The sequence below is a fragment of the Anolis carolinensis genome, chromosome 3, assembly GCF_035594765.1.
Source record: "Anolis carolinensis isolate JA03-04 chromosome 3, rAnoCar3.1.pri, whole genome shotgun sequence".
Taxonomy (NCBI): Eukaryota; Metazoa; Chordata; class Lepidosauria; order Squamata; family Dactyloidae; genus Anolis; species Anolis carolinensis.
This window is the reverse complement of record NC_085843.1, coordinates 116,954,196-116,973,759: the sequence shown is the minus strand read 5'-3', so window position 1 is coordinate 116,973,759 and position 19,564 is coordinate 116,954,196.

Genomic DNA, 19,564 nt, shown 5'->3' with positions numbered 1-19,564 from the left:
CCTTCAAAATCTCTTTGTCCCTTGGAACAAGTTCAAGTTCACTTTATTATGGTCAATGACCAGCTCGTCCTTTGGAACAGCCTTTCCCCAATATGGATTTTTTAAAATCCATAATCTAATTGTTGCCTGGGGGTGATGAGAATCCAACATATCTGAGAATCCCATATCTGACTGGGAAAGGCATGGGATCTAATCTTACAGCTTCTTCTATTTTTTTGGGGGGGGGGGGTTGTTTTTGTTTTTATCTTGGCCAATACATACACTTCACTCACTTGTAAAATACCTTGTTTGTTAAATATTAATAAGGATTTGCAAAAGTTCAAAAAAAGAAAGAAATAACAGTATTATATTAAATTAGATAAAACAATTTAAAACATGTTGTAAGACCCCTTTATCCATGGGCAATATGTTCCAAGCTGGATTGCAGTTTCTTGAAACCATGGATATGACCAAACACCATTACATTATGTGACTTCTGGTCCCAGGATGCCATAGATTTGTCCTCAATGACTTAGACATTCCTAAAAATGTTTTCTCTCTACAAATGTCTAAGGTCATCCAGGACAATGCTGTAAACATTTACTGTGGAATCATATCATAGAATAAACTAGAAGACCAACAAATTCCTTAAGGAGCCATCCTTCCTTGGGCACAGGTAAGCAAAAACATGGGCTATGGGTTCTGTGGTTATGGGAGTCTCACCATATTTAAAACTTAATTTCTAATAAAAGGTAAGAAATACAGTACACTATTTCATACACACCGCTGCTACACAAATCTCAAAGGCCTGCCTGAATAAAAAAAATTATCCTGGTGATAAAAGAGAGCAGGGAGGAAGTCCACCTCCCATTGAAGTTCCATAGCCTGGAAGAAGCCTCTTTTTTGTGTTCTCATCAAATGTGTCTGTGAAGGTGGTGAGATAAAGTGGAAACCTGCCCCTGCAGGTTTTGAACGGGCGCTGCTTTGTATAGGGAGATATGGTCTTATGGATAATCAGAACTCAAACTGTTTGGGACTTTAAAAGATTAAAAAAAGAAAGCAATGCGAATTGTGCCTAGATATAGACTGGTAGCCAGAGAAGTTATTTCAACTGGGCCAGGAAAGGCAGGTCATACAAACAATAACAGATGAATATCAGTTGTGTATTAGCAATAAATGTAATATATACCTTGTCACTTAGTAACAGAATGAAATCTTAAACATTTATTGGTAATCGTTGTTTTTTGTATCAGTGTGGGCTTGTATTTGTATTATTTCAATGTATACAGTCAGCCCCCAATTTCATGGGTTTCACATTCACAGTTTTCATTCTTCACAAGCATGTATAATTGCAACCACCTCCTGAAATTGAAGCTGCCATTTGAACATTCACACAGAAACTCTGTTGTCAGGTGATGTGGGAATGTGCTGAATTACCACCCATTATTTGCCTACCTATGCAAGATGGGCCTGGCATGTGAACATTCACATGGCAGCTCCATCTCCAGGAGATGAGCAGAGCAGGCACCAAATGGGTAGTGATGGTTTTCTTCCTCCACTTAACTCCTGAGGATGAGGTTGCATTGTGAATGTCCACAAGGTAGCCCTTTTTGCAGGAGCCAGGTGTGCCATGTGTTTCTGTTTAACCTGATGGTTTTCTTCTTTTGTCTGGGCAAAACAGACACATGTGGCACACAAGAAGAGGAGAAGGAGTAGAACCCACATATCACTTTACTTGCCATGCAGATTCAGGTTCCACTTCCCATGTGCTGCATATATCTGTTTTACCCAGGCAGAGGAGGGGAGGTATTGGGCAAAATGGACCCATGTGACACAGAGGAAGAGAAAGAGGAGCCATGAAGATGCCTGGGTGATTGTGAGTCCTTTGTCCATGTGGCTGCCACAAAGGAATGTTGGCCCAATTCAGGTTCTGGTAATCCCTTGCCCAGCCGGTTCTATTGATCCTGGAGATGTTGGTTGTTTGAATCCGTTGTTGGAGTGATGACCCAGAGAACACAGAAGAAAATCTGGGTCACGATGTGTCAGTGAAAGGTTACCAAGGTGGCTTCATACTCCAAAGAGTTATGTGTATAAAATTATAAAACATAAAAAGATGAAACACACACATAAGAATCCCAGTATCCACTGACCAGCGGATCCTAGGGGCAGCAAAGGCCCAGGATTTTGGGGTGGCTTGGGGTGACTCAGGGGACGGGGACGCATGAAAGAGGCTACATAGGGAAAGGGAAAAGGAAGGAAAGGGAGCTTGTTTAGGAGTGGGGAGGCAGGGAACCTCAGCCGGGGATGATGGGGTCCATAGGGGCAGAAGCCAGCCATAGCTGCTGAGAGAGAAAAGAGAAAGAAAGATATAGAGAAGCAAGCATAAATTAACAAGAGATACTTTTTCTTTACAGTTCAAGGGTGAAAGGGGATTTGAAACATTATCTCATGGAGCCAGCTCTGCTGCAGGTCCTCTCAGAGGCTTTCACTGGTGATTCACTGGAGGGGGGGTTGTGGCTCGATATCAGTGAAAGCAAAGCAGCACTCATCTCCTCAACCCCTGAAGATACTGTAGTCACAGTTTTTCCACTTTCATGTTCCCAAATACTGCAATAGTGAAACAATAGTACTTATGAATCCTAAAGCAAAGAAAAGTCAGGCTGATATGACAATTGTGCCAGTAGTACAACTGATGTTTCAAAGGGAAGAGTGGGTTGTAGACTGCCTGCTGATTACAGTTTGAACTCACACTGAATGAAGTTGTGCTGCTCAGTATGGGATCCACTATAAAACACAACCTGTTATGTTATGTGAAATTTTCTTTGTGGGATTACGATCTGAATGCTTTACTTTCTAATAACTAACATGAACACATGTGCTTTCTTATTATGAATGTTGGCTGTAGTGAGGCAGCTGTAGATAATTATATTACATCATAAAAATATATTAAGATATATTAAGATAATGACACCAAAGTTTAGAACACTGTATCAATCTATCCATTTCTATAAGGATCACCAACAGAACACATTCCTTGTTTTCTTATTGAAAAATCAATGCCTTGGCTTATGCAAAAATCCAAAAACTAATTTCACAGAATTAAGTCAAAAATGTATTTTTCTGAATCTGGTTGGTTTTTGGAGGTCTTCCCCACTCCTGCAAATGACTTCCCAACTTGATTTGCTTTGAACTTACCTGAATTTCTTTTGATTATTAATATGATCGGCAGATTTCACACAGGGCTGTGCCAACATCAGGTAGCAGTGTCAAATGAAATTTATTCAAACGTGCCTAATGTAGCATAAGCTACAGGTTCTCATCCACCAAATGTATTATTTTCCCTTTCATTGAACCTGAGAATGTAAACAAATCTGATATTCATGTCTGAAGCAGCTGGGCTGGTTTACTATAATCTCCTTTAAGCCATATGATAGCCTCCTTTAGGGCTTCTAGGATTTCAAAAGTTTGTTTCTAGCCGAGAACATATAATTTTATTGCTCTTGTGCAGCAGCAGAATAAACCCATTGTTCAAGCTCATTAAACAGAGATAAGTAATACTCGTTATATTTTGGTTGTATATAGTGATACAGATATATTTTGATAAAGGAATCAATCTGCCATGCAAAGTTCCTTCTCTTTCTTTTGAAAGAAATCTGGTCATCTTTCCTTCATATAGCCCAAAAGAGTGCTTTAAAATTGATGCTCAGATTTATTCTACTTGGAAATGAAAACCTAACTTCTACATTTACAGCAAGACAAGCTTATTTTCCAAACATATTATCTCTGGTTTTTAAATGAATATTGATTCTGCAGCAAAATAAATACAATATGGAGAGAGTGGCAGATGAAGATAATTAAAAAGTCATCAGATGAATGGAAGGTATGAATATGAAAGAGACCATAAATATTAAATTTGGACTCTACATTCCCTCACCAATTAAGGAATATAAACGGCAATATCTGCTTTTATCTCAACCGTAATTGTTACATAATCACTATGACCTCATTTGTGACAAATCCTCTAAAGTTGGATGCAAAAGCTACACTAATTAGAGCTACATTGAAAAGCAAAATGAAACCTGGTTCTATTTGCTGAAGGGTTATCTACTCTCTCTAGACACTATCAGATTCTATACACTGCAGCCAAGGAAAATTAATTTCACGTTTTTTCTTAAGATCAAAAGATGGAATAGGCAGAATACCTGAGAAGCAATTTGCTAGGTTAAATTTTCAAAAATCACATTTTCCTTCTCATTGAGTGGAAAGAACATAGCAGTGATTATGAGGCCCCTTCTACACTGTCCTTATATCCCAGGATCTGATCACAGTTTATCAGCTTTGAACTGGATTATATGAGTTTTCACTGAGATAATCTGAGATCATATCCTGGATAAGGGCAGTGTAGAAGGGCCAGAGTTACTCTTTTTGAATGACAATTCCCAAAGTTGTATTTTGGTGATTTGGGGATTTCTGGTCTTCCAAACTCTAAAGTACTGACTGAGGGATGACTCACAGCCCCTTCTGTGCTGCCATAGAATCCAGATTATCAAAGTAGATAATCCACATTATATGATTTGAACTGGATTTGAACTAATCCAGTTCAAAGCAGATAATCTGGATTTTATATGGCAGTGTAGAAGGGATCCTCTTCTCTTTCTATACCAAAGATAGGTATGGCAAACCAAAACTCCAATTCTTTAGCTGCTCCTTCTTTCCTCCCGCTCCTATATACATTGCTTGGACATATAACAGTAGTGGCTGTTGACTTCCATGTTGGCAGGGTAGTGAATCCATTCTGCAGTCAATTTTAAAGGAGCTACAGTATTTAAGATGCTAAACTTATATTATTGACAAAGTCTAACACCTTAGATATTACCTTTAAACTTTGGATTAAAACACAGAACAAAACTATCAGCTACCAGGGCATAACTTGGCTTATTCAACAAACAAAGGGGGGGGCCACACCCTGCCTTCTTTGCAGGGAAAGACAAAAACACTGGCATACTTTATTATAATTTCAGAGATGTTTTCTGTCAGGCAATGAAAATCTTCATCCGATTGATTCATTACTTAATGTAACAACTGAAATGGCAATGTGCACCCATTAAATGAGAAATGCTATCTTGATGAAGAGTGTCTTATGCTAGGCACACTTTTATGAGCTCCTATAAACACTGGAATTAAAAAAAAGTGCAGGACAAGGAGCTTGAAGTAAATAGGATTTGAGTACCATCCATTTCCAGAATGGGTTTTGACAGCCTCAGATGAGAAATGAAGAAAACAGGGATACAAAACAGAAAATGATGCCTAGATGTGCAAGCATTTGATCCATTACTTATATCTAACTAGATTGTACATAGAGGAGATTTTTTGGTACTTATAAACATAAAACATTACTTGGGCTTATTAAAAAATATTGCACATGGTAAGACTCCATAAAAGGTTTTTTTTTAAAGAATATACCTTGAGGTATGAATTTAACTTCTAGAGAACTGAAAGATTCCAAACACTTGACTAGAATAATCCAAAAATCCAATATATCAATTACAATTTTTTTTAATGTCAGGATAACTTGAGAAACAGCAAGTCACTTCTGGTGTGAGAGAATTGGCCATCTACAAGGATGTTACCCAGGGGACGCCTGGATGTTTGATGTTTTACCATCCTGTGTAAGGCTTCTCTCATGTCCCTGCATGGGAATCTGGAGCTGACAAAGGGGAACTCAACCTGCTCCCCAGATTCAAACCACCGACCTTTGGTCAGCAGTCCTGCTAGCACTAGCCAAGAAAGGTGAAGGTTTGTAAGTATCACATTTGTTCAATAGCTTGGCCTGCCCAGAGATACACATCCTGTGGTCCTCTGGAAGTTTTTGGATCCCATGTACCATCAGCTTTAGTCGGCATAGTCAATGAAGGATGATGGGAACTGCAATCTTACAACATCTGGAGGGACACATTTTGCCCAACTTCTTCCTAGACAAGATAACCCTCAAGGAAAGTTTCACATAGATTTGCCACTAAAGATGAGATGAACTGGAAGCTGTAGCCTATTAACCTTACTAATAAATCTATGCAATACACAGTCTTGTACATAAACAACCAGGTGGAAGGTCACAAAGTTCGTGTGAATATAAAAACATTCTTCTGTTCATGAATAGAGAGTAATTCAGAGATAGCCTATTAAAAGTGAAAAAACAGAGCTTGGTTAAAGTTTCCCACAGAACTTAGCTGAAAGTGTGATACATCTACAAAGAAAAATGCCCTCTGTTCCATGTTAAACACACAAATGTGATCAATGTTTCATACACTACAATAGGGATTCCTCATCTAACAATTTCTCTCTTCCTAACTGACAGGCAAAGCTTCATTTTTCCAGGGATAAAGCCAATATATATTCTGCTCTTATTCTTATTGCTGAAACATATAGCAAAGAAACCTGCAACATAAGCAGGCTTCAGAGACAACTTAAAGTTTGCTTTATGAGGAAGCCCAATATTTTTCTTATCACCTCTAATTTCTAAGAGCTAGAGTAGCTCTGAAGGGAAGACCTTAACAGGGTCTTTTCTGACTGAAAGCTTATAAGAGAGGCATGCAATTCACCAAATCAGTTTAACAAAGTGTACGCTTTTTAAAGTGTGGGAGTGACGTCAGTGCCAGTAACAGTTAAAAAGAGAGGGAACATCAGCTCATTTCTTTTCTTTTTTAAAAATGAAAAATCCTGCTTATATAGAACACCAAGTATGTAATATAAAACTCAGTGTTGCCTCCATGGTGCTTTATACTGGAAAAGTCAATCCCCTAGGCAATACAGCACAGTTCACCACTCACTGCTTCGACATGTACAATAATGAATTATCAGACATGCAATAAGTTCAAGGAATTTGGAGCCAGGATGACTACAAAAACTAGATTTTCACATGCGTTTATTCTCTTGGGATTTATCCCATTGAAGTGCTGGGTTTATGGACAGAAATCCAACATGGTATAATGGTTTTAATGTTGGACTAGGATTCTGAGAGACCAGGATTTGTCTCCCTGCACAGCCATGGAAACCCACTGGGTGACCTTGGGCAAGACACAATATCTGTCTATAAAGGAGGCAATGACAGTAGTATGTATATGTATGTATGTATGTATGTATGTATGTATATCAGGAATGGAAATAATGAAGTCCTTCAGTTGTGGTTGTATAACTGGTAGCTTACCTCACTGGACACTAGAATGAAAAAAACAGGGCCGCGTAATTCCCATCCTTGAGGTAGAGAAACTCAGACTTTGAAGACAGAAGAATCACAAATGCAAATTGAGCTAATTTAGTCCTGATTTCTTTTAACCAAACTGCAAGTCTCTTCTGGTGTGAGAGAATTGGCTATTTGCAAGGACATTGCCCAGAGGACAACCGAATGTTTGATGTTTTACCATCCTGTGGGAGGCTTCTCTCATGTCCCCGCATGAGAAGCTGGAGCTGACATTTAACCCATTGCACCATTGGGGGCTCCATTTAAAGTATTAAAATACCATATATTCTCTGTAACAAAAAAAAAGTGTGCTCTTGTCATCCAACTTTAAAACTGGTAATAATATCTTCTTATATTGTCCTGTGTTGTTCTTCTCTTCTCTTCCAGATATTTACATTAATTCTTATCAGTTTATTTATTTAAGATCTTTTATATAATTTTAATTATTGACACATAAATCTAAATATTTAATTTAATTTGTTAGTAAATTAGTTTTTGTGTAGTCGCTCGGATACGCCTTGAGCTCGACTCCAATTTCACCACAGTGCCAGGGGAGGTGATTGAGGCATCTGCTTGTCCAATTTTGTGGGATTCTTTTAGGCTTGTTCTTCCTGAGAACGTGGTGGAGGTCCTTGGGGCTGTGAGGGCAACCACGTCGGCTCTGGACCCTTGCCCGTCTTGGCTAATTAAATCGGCCAGAGAGGGGCTGGTTGATTGGTTTGTTGATCATTAATGCATCGCTGGAGCAGGGGTTTTTTCCATCTTATCTGAAACAAGCTGTGGTTCGTCCACTCCTTAAAAAGGTTTCCCTTGACTCTACGGTGCTGAACAACTTCAGACCAATCTCCAACCTCCCTTTCTTGGGTAAGGTGCTGGAGCGGGTGGTTGCCTCCCAGCTCTAGGGCTTTCTAGATGACATCAACTACCTAGATCAGTCACAGTCTGGTTTCAGGCCTGGTCACGGCACCGAGACAGCCTTGGTCGCCTTGGTGGATGATCTCCGTAGAGAGCTGGACAGGGGGAGTGTGACCCTTTTGGTTCTCTTGGACATCTCAGCGGCTTTCGATACCATCGATCATGGTATCATTCTGGGATGACTCTCTGGGATGGGTCTTGGGGGCACGGTTTTGTCGTGGCTCCAATCCTTCCTGGAGGGTCGATCCCAGATGGGTGTCACCTCTATGCAGATGACGCACAACTCTACTACTCTTTTCCACCTAATTCCAAGGAGGCCTCTCGGGTGCTGGACGAGTGCCTGGCCGCTGTGTCTATCTGGATGAGGAGGAACAAGCTGAAGATCAATCCCGACAAGACAGAGGTCCTCCTGGTTGATCGTAAACCTGAACGGGGTATAGGGTGGCAACCTGTGCTGGACGGGGTTACACTCCCCCTGAAGCCACAGGTCCGCAGTTTGGGAGTCCTCTTGGATTCATCGCTTACGCTTGAGGCTCAGGCGTCGGCGGTGTCTGGGAGGGCCTTCGCACAATTGAGACTCGTGCGCCAACTGCGACCGTACCTCGCGAAGGCTGATCTGGCCGGGGTGGTCCACGCCTTGGTCACCTCCAGACTGGACTACTGTAATGCGGTCTACGTGGGGCTGCCCTTGAAAACGGCTCGGAAGTTCCAACTGGTCCAACGAGCGGCAGCCAGGATGTTAACTGGGGCCCCTTACAGAGAGAGGTCAACCCTCCTGTTTAGGGAGCTCCACTGGCTGCCATTTATTTACCGAGCCCAATTTAAGGTGCAGTTTCTTACCTACAAAGCCCTGAACGGTTTGGGACCATCCTACCTCCGTGACCGCATCTTTGTCTACGAACCCACGCATTCACTTCAGTCATCTGGAGAGACCCTGCTCGTGATCCCGCCTGCGTCGCAAGCGCGGTTGGTGGGGACACGAGACAGGGCCTTCTCCGTGGTGGCCCCCCGACTCTGGAACACCCTCCCCAAGGATCTCAGACAGGCCCCTACATTGGCAGTCTTCAGAAAGAACTTGAAGACCTGGCTGTTCCAATGTGCCTTCCCAGATTAATAGGAAATCTCCAATACCAAGTCCCATAAGCAGTTTATTAGAACTAAGATCGCATTTTGCCCTCTGCACTTGCCCTATAAGCCTTATATATCACCTGTCACATCAGCACTTTTAATCTTGTACCCATTACTCTGGCCCGACCCAGTTTTATTGTGTTCTAGCGTATTGTTATTGCTTGTGGTTTATACTGTTTTCATTGTTTTAATTTGCTTTTTGTTTGTATTGCTACATTGTGTGTTGAGGCCTTGGCCTTTGTAAGCCGCATCGAGTCCTTCGGGAGATGCTAGCGGGGTACAAATAAAGTTTAATAATAATAATAATAATAATAACAATAATAATAATAATAATTTACTAACAAACAATTGGAGCCTCCGGTGGCTCAGTGTGTTAAAGCGCTGAGCTGCTGAACTTGCAGACTGAAAGGTCCCAGGTTCAAATCAGGGGAGCGGAGTGAGCGCCCGCTGTTAGCTCCAGCTTCTGCCAACCTAGCAGTTAGAAAACATGCAAATGTGAGTAGATCAATAGGTACCGCTCCAGCGGGAATGTAACGGCGTTCCATGCAGTCATGCCGTCCATATGACCTTGGAGGTGTTTACGGACAATGCCAGCTCTTCAGCTTAGAAATGGAGATGAGCACCAACCCCCAGAATCGGATACAACTGGACTTAACGTGAGGGGAAACCTTTACCTTTACCATGGGTTTCCTGTGTTACATTATCATCCTTTCTTCTTCTTTTGAACACTTATTCTTTATTACTAGCTGTGCCTGGCCACGTGTTGCTGTGGCAAAGTATGGTGGTATGGGAAATAAAGTATTGAGGAATTGGTGGTAGTTAAGGTAAAGGGTAAAGGTTTTCCCCTGACATGAAGTCCAGTCGTGTCTGACTCTGGGGGTTGGTGCTCATCTCCATTTGTAAGTCAAAGAGCCAGTGTTGTCCATAGACACCTCCAAGGTCATGTGGCCGGCATGACTGCATGGAGCGCTGTTACTTTCCCGCCAGAGCAGTGGGTGGAGCTTAGCCTTCCAACGGGCAGCAATTGGATAAAAACAATTATTCCTCTACCTCTAATTAAAACTTTATTTTTCTTTTCTTTTTGTTGTATCAACCTAGAGGCATGGATGAGGGGCTGTGCTGTCAATTTTCTAGGTTGTGGGGTGTTTAGTTTTGTTGCTTTGTTGGTTGCCGGGATTCCATCACTCTTTTATATATATAGATGCATTCCCAACTAGCCCAGCACATATACACACAGGGAAATGCCATCCGCAAGTAGGACACCCAAGCACAGCCAGATGAGGATTGATAAGGCCCTAAGACATTACCAAAAAGTATTTATTATTCTAACAGTTGGGGAGGGTTGTTTTGTATTTGGGGTGTTTTGGAGGTGTTCACAATATATTTAGACCCCTTCACCCTGCTTACCTTCCAAGATTAGTTGGGATTTGTTACGTTATATAGTATGTAATATTTATTCATTTTTATTTACAGTATTTATATTTCACCCCTCTCACCCTGAAGGGGACTCAGGGCGGACCATAAAACATACATATGTGGCAAACATTCAATGCCGTTTATACATATACAAGGCAGACAATTGTACATAGAAGAGAGGTATATATAGGCTTTCCCCATCTTTGGCATCTTGGAAGCTTGTGCTCAGTTTCGGCCACAGGGGTGCTATCACTCCATTTCCCTGCTGAAGAGCTCTGTTTGTAAAGGAGCTCCTTTTCGAAGAATCGCCGGCATTTTTTCTGGGTGCCTTTAAAATACCTCCCCGTTTTTTAAAAAGTGGTACCTATTAATCTACTCACATTTTTGCTTTCAAATTGCTAGGTAGACGAAAGCTGAGCTAAAGGCCAAGAGCTCACCCTGACCCGGGCTTCGAACTGCCAACCTATTGACTGGCAAGATTTACTGCAGCTAGTCATTAACCTGTTGTGCTAAAGCCCGGCCCTGATATAATATTTGAGAAAGAACTTAGAATGTAACTTTTGAGAGATGGATTACATTTTAATTACACTCATTTTAAAATAACTATTTCTTTTTAGTAGAGTGAAAGACATACAGCTGAATGGCAGGACAACTGAACCTTTATTATTAAATTGTTTAGAGACATAAGCCACAAATGGCTCCTAAAACGATCTTCCTAAGCGCGGATGAATTGAATATCTTCATCCACAGTGCAAAGTGGGGGGAAAAGCCATATTTGATGGACTAATGAGCTGAGCAAACCATATGTCTCATCTTCACTGCATTAAATAATGTAAGTCTCCTGCCTTGCAACATGTTTCCCACTAAATGATTTCTGGCCAGCCTTTGGGGAAAATATCAAGTCATACCTTAATTAAGTTGTCTTTTACAGAAATATAAGAGAGAACTTAATTAATTATTTTGGTTTGTTTAAAAAGATATTTGAATACCTGTACTATATTGTGTCACTGGTGTCCATCTGGATATTTTGGCACTGAGTGGTATTTAATGAATTAGCTCCTCAAGAGAAATTTAGATTTTAAGTTAAATGCATGTCACAAGTGGATGGAGTGAAGAACCAGTCTCAGCAAAATGTAAAGTATGATAAAAGTTCCCATTGCTCAGAATCAAATGCACTTCAGATTTATATATGTGGAGGAAATGCACCCAGTTGGTGTAAACAGAGAAGACATTTTCTAGAAATATTTCTCCAGGCTTGAAAAAACTTCCATGATTGTCTCCTTTGTGGATATTCAACGTTGGTTGCAGAGGTTATTTTAGTATTGTGATGAGAGCTTGGGAAATTTTTGAACTGCATCTCCCAATTTCCTGCAGTTAGCACAGCCATTTATAGTACTGATTGGCACACTTAAAAAACAACAACAAAATTTCCAGGCTTTGGGTACAGTTATATCTGAGCCATGTTCCACAACGCTAGTGTGACATTATTTCTATGTTGTTGCTTAGGCAGATTTCAATAGCATAGCTCTTGTTTCTTCACTTCACTTTCATGCTTTCCTTTCTAACAAATTGCCAAACACACATTTCTGAAATTCATGAAATGGTGTCTATCCAGTTTGGCTCCATGGGAAAATTGGGAGACTGAATTTGAGAAATAACCAAAATCCAAAAAGAAAACGTTCCAGTCTGTAGTAATGTAAAAACTGACTTGAAGCCAAATACAGAATGAGATATATATTTGGCCGACACAAACATTAATCCAGATTACATATTTTTAAAGGGAAGACAGAAATAAAGTTATTAAAATTAGGTGCAAGAAATCTATTAAATCCCTTAGGGAATTGGTTTTCAGTTTTGTACCCTCCAGATATTTTGGACTTGTTTGCCACAATCCCTGGCCTTTAGCCATGTTGGCTTGGGTTTCTGGGAGTTAAAGTCCAAAGGATCAAAGTTTGAGAACTGCTGCCTAAGGTCAACAATTCAGTCTACTATATACTAGTGTTCCCTCACTTATCACGGGGGTTAGATTCCAGGACCACCCACAATAAGTGAAAATTCGCAAAGTAGGGACACTATATATTTATACATTATTTTAATAGTTATACACTATTTTAAGTCTTTGTCAACCAATCGTGTGTTGATAAATCGCCTCCTTCTCCTCCCATTGTCACTTGGGCTCCTTTTCTCTCCCTTCAGCGTCTCCTTCCTCCCTTCCTTAGGCTGCAAATTATAATTTTTTATGATATATAATATTCTTTTAGAGTTTATTGAAAAACCGTGAAACAGCGAATCCACAATAAGGGAACCGCGAAGTAGTGAGGGAACACTGTAGATGATGAGGATGATATGAATAATGAGAACGTGAATCTCTCATACTTGTCTCTACATCTTCTTCATTCATCCATATATATATCATACAAATGATATCTTTACTGTATTGTATACAGTGCCTTCAACAGGAACAATGTCTGGTGGATTTTCACTTAATATTTTAGTCATTTAAATTGCAATCCTTCTTAACAGCTGGTAATTCTTCTGTAATTTTTTCACCACCTGTATCTTTCTTTGTTCTTTAAAAATACAACTAATTTTCATTGGCTCTCCTAATGCTGCTCATAGATATTAAATGCTTAAATATCAAGAGATGTTTGTGTTAGAGTATGTGGTAAATAGCATGCTGTGACATGCAAAGCAACCATAAATGACTCAGCCTTTCATCCACTTAAAGCATCTGCTTGCTAGTCCTCAAGATGGCACTTGGTAATGGCATGGTGGGATGCACTGGATATCCTTAAAGGGTCTAAATGAGGCCCCTGAGCCTTGCATTGGCTGCCTCTGCTTAGATTAATTTGTAATTCAAAGCAAGTTGATACATATTCTATTCTGTACTTTTGTGGGCTGTTTATTTGCATAAATAATGTTTCCAACTGGTAGCAACAGATGTCACCTGCAAAAAAAAAACAAGTTCCCGTGGGTCCTCTCTAAAATGCCATGTGTGCCTGCATGCTATTAAATTATCGCTCAAGCCAATTTTGCACTTCCTCCAAATCTCACTGAAGGGTTTGATTTGTCCTGGAGTTTTGATAGCTACGGTCCTGAGTTGCTGCATGATATACAATATTGGTGTAGAAATGCTACATAGCAAGTAATGAGCTCCTGAGGGTACAGAATGCAGTGAAGCTCAGCTTTGATTTACGAAGAAGAAGAAGAAGAAGAAGAAGAAGAAGAAGAAGAAGAAGAAGAAGAAGAAGAAGAAGAAGAAGAAGAAAAGGGAGGAGGACAATTCCCTCCTTTCCCCGTAATGATGAGTGTGTGTTGATTCAAGATATGGTGTGGTGGTTATTTTTTATTTCAGAATCACCTGACAATTATAACTTGTAAGAAAAATAACGATGTTTGATGAAAAAGGCTTTTCCCTCCTACCTTCACACATGATATGAAAGTCACAATGCATAAACTTTCTGCTCAATCTCTTGCTACACTTTGCAGGATCTCCAGTCAATAGCATGGAGCGTATGATATAAACTATATTAAGGAGGACAAATCAATCACATTAATTCCACCTTTCGTTTCCTTTGCAAAATAGCCATTCATTCACTTTAATTGTTTCATTACATCTTCCTTTCCCTTCATTTCGCTTTTGAAAAAAAGTTATCTCTATTATCTGAATTGCAAAGCTAACCAAAACAGAATCAATGCTGGAGCCACAGCAATACATTTATTGAACTTAGAACTTTTCTGATATTTAGTGAAATATAAAATTGCATGCCCGTTTTTCTTAGCTGCTCAATATCTTGACCAAGGAAAGCAGCAGTAACAGTGTGATAGATGGAAGAGATGATGGAGAATCACACAAAGAACAGAAAGGAGGCATATTCCTAGCTATTGTCAATGAAAGAATGCAAATGTGACTAGCAGTATTTCTGGTTTTTTTTGGGGGGGGGGTGTAAAAGTGATGAACCTTGTACTTTTAGGTTATTATCAAGATTTGTAATATGCTAATATTTGTAAAATTAATTAATTATAGGTAAAGGTAAAGGTTTTCCTCTGACATTAAGTCTAGTCATGTCCGACTCTGGGGGTTGGTGCTCATCTCAATTTCTAAGCCGAAGAGCCGCTGTTGTCCATAGACACCTCTAAGGTCATGTGGCCGGCATGACTGCATGGAGTGTCATTACCTTCCCACTGGAGCGGTACCTATTAATCTACTCACATTTGCATGTTTTTGAACTGCTAGTTTGGCAGAAGCTGGGGCTAACAGTGGGAACTCACCCTGCTCCCTGAATTCAAACCTCTGACTTTTTGACCAGCAAGTTCAGCAGCTCAGCGGTTTTATCCACCGTGCCACTGGGGGCTCTTTAATTAATTATATATTTGTATATATACAAATTTCAGCTTGGGTCGGTGGGAAAACATGGCAACCATTAAGATACATGTGTTAGCATGCTGTTTGCTTATCCATCTGTAGAATTACCGAACACACACACCTCTTTCTGGAAAAAAATGCTTACCTTTGTGCACTCTTATTATAGAACGAGATATTCATTCAGCTGTATCTCAGCTGTTAGAAAGTGTAAAATTATCATAGTCCCATGAATATTCCCACAATTTCAATTGTTTGGCACAATGTGACAGGGAACAGGTAGCCAGCGTGGCATAGTGGTTTGAACATTGGACTAGCACTCTGGAAACTAGGGCTCAAATCCTTGCTTGACCATGGAGGGCTACAGGTTGACCTTGGGAAAGCCACACTCTCAGGCTTAGAGGAGGGGAAAGCCCTTTGGAACAAACCTTGCAACAAAACCTGCTTGAAATGTTCACAGTAGGGCCACCATAAGGCACACAACAGGAAACAGCTTATTCTTCTTTTACTATTTTTAATTTACATTTCTCATTGCAATGCTATAAAACTATAGTATATAGCTTATAGATATATTAAAACATTCAATTTCTTCTTCCCCTTTCTTCCTGCCTCCCAGTTTATTTACTAAGCCATATATATATTGCTGACTATCATTATAATTGCTTTTTATCTGATAGTGAAATAGACCATACTTTATTTATCTACTTTTGTACTGAAAAATGCTCTAGCATTTTCCATGAGCTCACCATTTCTAATCTTTCAGCACTTAACAGCACTGCGATAAGAGCTTCATTTGGAAATCTTTCATTTTTATTTCCAGGTATGGCAATTAACCACAGTGCTTCTCTGTAATGTACTTTTTGACTTAACATGTTCAATATACGTCCTGTTTCCTCAGTCTTCTGTATGCAACCCCCACCTTACTTTTGAGGTGGAATTGAGCTTTTGCATTGTAGCTTCCACCATATTGTGGAATTTATGCTGGAAACTTTCAGCTTGATTACCCAATTGTCCAGTAGTAAATCCTTGGCATTAGGATATACTTTATGTGGCGTATATTATGTGCCATCAGCAGACTTCTTCTCTTCATATTAGGCAGGAAAGCAGTAAAAAAAGACAATAATGAAGTGTGAGAGATTTTGAGGGGTTTTTCCTGATAGCAACTTTAAACATTTCACAAATATCTTCACAAATATGAGAGAAAGAAAGACCTTGTGATTAAGGACATCGGAATGTGAGTGAATGCAAATTGGACAGTGCTCAAAAGTCATATTTTAAATTGTTGCTTATTCAACTGTGTGCCTGATCTGAATTAGGTCTACCATCCCTGGTTTCCTGGGAGATTTCCTGAGTATCCAAAGGGTGAGTTTTGCTCCATAAAAAAGAAAACAATACACACAATATATGTTGAATAGGTAGGTCACAACTTTATTCTCTATAGCTAGTGCAGGAAAGTGTTCACCCTTTTCCTAGGCAAGACCCAGTCTGCCCCCCACCCACACCCCATGGGTTCCTCAAGTAAATCCCAACCACCACTCTGGGACTCATAGAGATCCTGAATTGAGAACCCATGCCAACCATCTCCCAGGAGTTGTGAGAAATAAACTTAACAGAACATAATTGGTAACATGTCCAAGCCTCACAAGAAAGAGTATATGAAATCAATATGACAGAGCAGGCTCCTCAAACTTTTTCAGGCCAGGGCCAGTTCACATTCCTTCAGATTGTTGGGAGGTCAGACTATAGTTTGGAGGGGGAAAAACATGAACAAATTCCTATGCACACAGCACATATCATATTTTAGTGCAAAAAACCCCCAAACAAACCCATAATATAATAACAACTAGCTGTGCCCGGCCACGCGTTGCTGTGGTATTGTCTGGTGGTGTTGGTGAGAAATTGTTGAGGTAGTGGTGGTATTGAATGTCTGTTGTATGGTTGTCTTTATGTTTAGTATGCACACCGAAGTGGATTATATGGCAGTGTGGAGTCAAGATAATCCAGTTCAAAGCAGATAATATAAGATTCTAAATGGGTGATATAGCTGTGTGGAAGAGCCTTGAGTTTACACTGCCATATAATCCAGTTAAAATCTGATAATCTGTGGAAGAGGCCTAAGTGAGGCCTGTCCCTTGGGCTGAGTAGGTGCTAGGAGACCAAGTGGGCGGAGCTTAGCCTTCAAACTGGCAGCAATTGGATAAAAACTATTATTCCTCTCCTTGTAATTAGGACTTTATTTTTCTTTTCTTTTTGTTGTATCAACCTAGAGCCGTGAATGATGGGTTGTGTTGTCAAATTTTGAGGTTGGGGGGGCTGTAGTTTTGTTGTTTTGTCCGCTGCCCTGATGCCATCACTCTTTTATATATATAGATTCTTGGGGCTCCACGAGAATCTTTTGTTTCAAAAAGGGCTCCGCAGCTGAAAAGGTTTGGGAACCCCTGTCTTACATGAATGGTTTTAAAAGGCTGGTGTACTTTGAACCCACTATCATTTTTTTTCTAGGAGTCAATTCCAGAACATTCTATGCTACCATACCCGTGCACATTACTCTAAGGAAAGAGCTCTCAGATCACAGTCCTTCTGAGAACATGAAGTGATAGAAGCATGCTCCTATATACTAGAATGTGCAAAAAGCCTTTGATGTGGAGATGCACTTTTATGAGTTGCACAGTAAACCGAAGTGCTGGCTAGACTACCTCTAATCCTGTGAATCAAAACAAAGAGAATGAGGAAGTGATGAATTATTTTAGAATGCACTAGTATTTCATTTTTTATTTCTATTTGTAACATACATCAGGCATTGGAAAGGGAGTCTTACTTAAGGACATTCTTGGCCTCCAACCAATTAGATAAGTACTGCACTATTACATTCTACAAAATGCCATGTGTAATAAAATTGCTCACATGCCGCACGTTATTGGAAGGCTGTATTTAAAACTCTCTCTGAGATAAAATTAATACACTTTATAATTAAAGTGCTTTCAATAGCACTTCTGTCTATTTTTGGTGAAAATCATATACCATCATCTTAATAAGAATCTTACACAGTTTTCATTAGTAGCATCTAGATAAGATGTTGCCAGACTCTGGAAAATATGTATCACAGAAATATGATTTTTGAGTATGGAATACAGCACTGCCAAAGAGAGAGTGAACCTTTTACACCATACAATTACAATGCCATGATGCCACTTCAGTGCCATTTGAACATCCCATGGAATCCAGTTTAAATAGGAAACTTGGAATTCTTGTCACACCACAAATCTTAAGATTTCTTAGGGTGCATATATGGCCATCAAAGTGGATCACATTGCCACAATTGTGTAGTGTGAAAGACCCTTGGCCATCAAAATACATGAAATAGAAGAGTTACAGTGTGATCTATAGATTTAGCCTTGGCTTCCTTTTTCCCCCCTTATGAGCAAGGGATCTTTAAACATATTCTTTTTGGAAGGACATTATCACCTGCAAAAAAATAATAATAAAGAAAACCAGTAACTAATAATAATTATTTATGATGCTATATGTCACATATAACAGCACATTTTTCATCCCTTGTTGGTTTTGTCAATATACTAGTCTTGACAGTCATCATTCTTTATTTTATTATTGATCTATTGAGGGAGCCGTACAGACACCACATATTTCATTAAATTTTTTATTTTATAAATCACACCCTCTGCCACCAGGTGCTTGGAGTAATGCACAATAAAATATGATTAAAATATAAAATGAAGGAACACAAAGGAGCACACAAGCAATAATGCGGCCAGGATACAACATTAAGGAGAACCGAAGTTTAGATGAGTTTCTAAAATAATATATCATCCCAAAGTTCCTAGTAATCTTGGTAATATAATAATAACAACTGATTCAATTGTTCTGTGCTTGCTCTGTAAAATAGATTTCCACTGTTGCAATATTCCAATTTTATCAGAAAATATAAGGTTAATATATGGTATATAGATGCTAGAAAAATAAAAGTTTTTTGCAGTACTAAAATATGTCCTTCTGTCCTTCTTTCCTCTCTTTTTGTAAAATACAGGTGTGTGCACAGAATTGTTGCTATTCTTTTCACTTCTTCCTGCCCTTGCCAAAAGCCAAATGAAGGAAATGTCAAAGATTTTTCATCTCTGAGATCTGATAAGATTACTTTCTGTTTCCTTCCTCTGAAGACTTTGATAGACAGTGAAGAAGAGACAGAGGAAAAAAAGTATTTACTACCTTTCAGAAGTTTAGAGAAAGGCTTCCACTTCAACCCAATTGTGTTTTAGAAGTCGAGATTAAACCTGTCATATCTGATATATATTTTAAAATCTGCTACTGTCTTTCCAGAAATATATTTTGAGTTACACCTGCATTAAATGGGTGTAGGGTGTTCCACATAATATTGCATGTTATATTTATGTAGCCGTGACAGCCAGCATGGTGTAGTAAAAAATATTACTCATAAAATTACCTTCAGACTATGTGTATAAAGGGCTTTGGGTTTGTCAGCAGCACAAAAGTTATCAAACACCACTACC